Source organism: Schistocerca piceifrons, chromosome 5 (assembly GCF_021461385.2).
Source record: "Schistocerca piceifrons isolate TAMUIC-IGC-003096 chromosome 5, iqSchPice1.1, whole genome shotgun sequence".
Lineage (NCBI taxonomy): Eukaryota > Metazoa > Arthropoda > Insecta > Orthoptera > Acrididae > Schistocerca > Schistocerca piceifrons.
Genome location: NC_060142.1, coordinates 357,612,232 through 357,616,447, shown reverse-complemented (window position 1 = coordinate 357,616,447; position 4,216 = coordinate 357,612,232). Strand labels below are relative to the sequence as shown.

The following is a 4,216-nucleotide window of genomic DNA, read 5'->3' as shown; positions in this document are numbered from 1 at the left end:
GTTTTTACAATTTACACACTCTGGAAACTGTAATTCTCTGCAGTTTATACATTTTGTGTTTTCTTGGAGTTAAGTCACGTTTAGAAACGCCAGATCCTATTACACCTGGACTACTTTCAACATCATAAACAGGTGAGGATAAAAAGCTGTACTCACCATCATCTGTGCTCTGTAAAGGGGGACTGCTTCGTTGTATTACTGTAGATTCTGCATTGTGACCTGTCTCATGCACACTTATATTTGCACCTGATATGGTGAAACCGCTGCCACCACCACCAGTGTAACACAGATGGGTGGGGGGAGGGTGATACAACACCAATTCCTTGTGCTTTGGTATAACACCAGGATTTAGCCTGTGTCTAGTAAAGTTCACAAAATCTGCTTCATGAAAATGATCGGGACTAGTGCAGCAGGGGATACAACCCGTCGGCTTTGAACAATGACGTCACAAGTCGCCAGAGAGCATGTATTACAGAGATGAAAGAGCTGAGGATAATGTTGAGAAACAAAGGAATGCGAGAGAGATAAACATTCATCTTGTCAAAAGCATAAGTGTTTTTTGACTTTTTAAAAAAATATCTCACGAGATAGAATAAACTGATCCTACTTTATTAAGCAGCTCCCTTCAGTACCTAATAAGTGTTTTTTGGCTTTTTTAAAAAAAATCTCACGAGATAGACTAAACTGATCCTACTTTATTAAGCAATATCTTGTCAAAAGCCGAGAAGCGATTCTTCGTAGTGTTGTAGCTGCCTTCAGTAGCTAATAAGTGTTTTTTGGCTTTTTTAAAAAAAAATCTCACGAGATAGAATAAACTGATCCTACTTTATCAAGCAATATCTTGTCAAAAGCCGAGAAGCGATTCTTCGTAGTGTTGTAGCTGCCTTCAGGTAGCTGATAAGTGTTTTTTGGCTTTAAAAAAAAAATTTCACGAGATAGAATAAACTGATCCTACTTTATTAAGCAATAGTGTTTTTTTTTTGGCTTTTAAAAAAAAAATCTCATGAGATAGAATAAACTGATCCTACTTTATTAAGCAATCAGTAAAAAAACGAAATTGAAACATAACAGCAAAAGCTTATTAGAACACAGAACTGCTTTATTATCTATGCCTCAAAGTGAAGACATTACGATCTATGACTAAGGAATGACGTCATTGTTCAAAGCCGACGGGTTGTATCCCCTGCTGCACTAGACCCAAATGATCCTCACACACATAATAATAACTACAGTTGACACCTTCATCTATATTACAGATCAATTTCCATTTCTTTAAAGTCTCACTTTTTGATGCAGCTGGAAATTTATAGAAGTGTTTATTCTTGTGTTTGGAATTTGTTTTTACATAATAACTACTCCTGCATCTGGGAAACTTGCACAACTATTTCAGTTTCAATCTCAAACTGGATTCTTCTCTTCTTGTATGCTCCATCCTCAAGTGTCTGAAATGTTATTCAAACCAAAAATTAGGAACGAGAAAAAAAGATCAGGTATGGTTTACATTGATTAACGTTAAAGAAAACTCAATGTGAAATTAATTTCCCTATCAAAAATCATATTAGCTTATGTCTAAATGCAGCTATCCTGTAGTGAAGTATTGATTACTGTTATCATAGATTGTAATCTGATGTGGTATTGCTACAAAATAGTGAAAAAACGAAACAAATTCTCATTTCTACTACGGATATGCACATCACTCTATATATAACTGTGTGAGCGTAGTTGCACTATATTCTATATTCAATACTACTTCGTTAAACAGTGCTATCAGGCAGTAGAAACACTGCTTATTGTACCATTTCAGTATATTTCAGCATCTAGATACCATGGTAGATACCAAATTCAATTGTACATTATCAGTAACAGTTACAGCTGTAAATCTGTATTACACTGTGTTGAGCATTGAAGTGCGAGAAGATTTCTACTGCATTGGATATTGCCACAATAATACGAGTAAATGTCCAACTGCTTGAAGAACCTGCTTTGTGTGACTTCCAAACAAATGTCTAATTATGTGACAACACAACCTTTGTCGATACAACAGCAACAAACACTTTTTACCTGGATAGAGTGTTATGTACTGAACAGAATATTTACTGTCGAAAACGGGAAATAGAACACACTCGAGGCATTACAAATCAATTGTAACACGTCCAATATTTGGTGTGTAGTAAACGGGACAATAAATGGTACTTATTATGTCACTAAGAGTACTTCGTGGCAAAAAGGAAGATGAATCAAAGTCAGAATTATATTCAATTACAGGATTCGGAAAGTTGAATACCAACTATGTCAAAATCTGCTAGCATGGGATTCTCTATGATATACAAGGAAATATGAACAGAAATAAGAAATATACTTACCCTTTAAGTAAACTGAGCAATGGAAATTGTATTTCTTTGCAGGAACAAATATACAAGAGTCCACAGAACGTAATGTGATGATACAGCCTCGTGTTCTATATGAAACAAAAGTAAAAAAGTAAATACTCAATCATCACACCATCAAATATTACGAATGCATCCAAAAATTAAGCAGAATAATAGCAACATACTTACACTGCAATTTAAACGAAAAATCACGATCACGTTCCTACGATACCAAAACCATTATGGAAGACTACATCATCCAAGAGGAACACGAGACTATAAATTGCTAAACTTGCAGCGCTCCAAGTGGCCTGGGACCAAACCAACGTCGTGTTACCGGAAATCCCTATATGAGTTTCACCCCCCTGGATACAACCCGTCGGCTTTGACCAATGACGTCAGAATTGGCCAGAGAGCATGTATCACAAAGATGAAAGGGCTGAGAAGAATGTTCAGAAACAAAGTAACGCAAGAGAGAAAAACTATACTTCACATCTATAAGGGCCAGTAGTATTTTCATGTTAATGATATCGCGTGTTTGTATCTTAGTATTTCTCCGCAAAATACAATGGAAAGAAATGAATGAAATATATTACTAGCAAAGAATACATGACGTTACATGTATGTCAGTTGTACCTCGAAACTCTTTCGAACTGTATTGCTTAAGTGCAGTACGGGATACAAGTTCAGCGTAAGTCGATTTCTTAGTTTCAACTAGCATTGCTGTCCTGTTGTTCACTTGAACTATGTATCCCCTGCTTCACTAAACCGTAAATGAAACACCGGATACAAATTAAAAGCTCATTTGAAGCGTGTTGCTTAAGTACAGTACGGAATAGGAGTTTGCGGTAAGTCAATTTCTTCGTTTTCACTAGCATTACTGTCCTTGAACGATGTATCCTCTGCTTCATTAAACCCTAAGTGGAACACGGGATACAAATTGTAGATGCAGTGTTTATTTCGTCTCCGCTAATACTAACAGTCCTTTCTTACGTACATATCAGTATTACTGATGACAGAAGGACCTACGTATGTAATATATGTATACCAGACTTCCGTTGACCTCTATATATGTACACTGGTAACTAAAAGGTGGAAATAGACGTAAGTTACATTTGCAACCTGTACCTCAATTGAACTACACGGAGACAAGAAGACGACACATGTACAATTTGTATCCCGTACTTCACTATGGGGTACAGTTTTCTTGTTGCCTTGTACGCTAATAGTATCCCATTCGTTACTTGAGCTATATAGCTGTATGCAACATTTGTATCTATATTGTGTCAGCGTAAAGGCGAAGTGAAGGACGGGATACAAATTTTAGTTGTGTCGTCAGTGTAAAGGCGAAGTGAAGGACGGGATACAAGTTGCAGTTGTGTCAGGGGTTTCGCCTGTAATATAGCAAGTACACATTCGAAAATGTTGTACTGATACTAGTGCTGGGAAACGAAAGAAGATCGACAGACGAGAAATTTCTATTACGTACTTCACAGCACGAAAATACACATATTGGTGGAATGAAACAGTGAAATATGTCGAAATAATAAAATACAGTGAAAGAAGCTAACGGGAAAGTGAACTTATCACACGGAAATATCGAGGAATAACCGAAGCTCGCCTAGACAGACAGTAACGAAAATTACATACCCACAAACAGACAAATCCAGTCCTATAACGAAAACAAGACATTAAAAATTGTTCTACAATAACAAACTAATACTCCAAATTACCTCAATATCATTACGAATAATTATTTCAATGCGCAACGATAGCGCTTATCCAGATCACAGAACTGCTTTATTATCTATGCCTCGAAGTGAAGACATTGCTATCTATGACTAATG

The 4,216-nt window shown here is 36.4% G+C and overlaps 1 long non-coding RNA gene across 1 annotated transcript; it reads right to left on the bottom strand.

Annotated features, from left to right (window-relative positions):
• Nucleotides 1-1,314: 1,314 nt before the first annotated feature.
• On the bottom strand, nt 1,315-2,681 carry LOC124797893. Its single transcript, XR_007016899.1, has 3 exons — nt 2,559-2,681; nt 2,364-2,458; nt 1,315-1,442 (listed from the first exon to the last, which is right to left on the bottom strand). It is a non-coding gene; the product is annotated as an uncharacterized LOC124797893 (long non-coding RNA).
• Between the last annotated feature and the right edge of the window lie 1,535 nt (nt 2,682-4,216).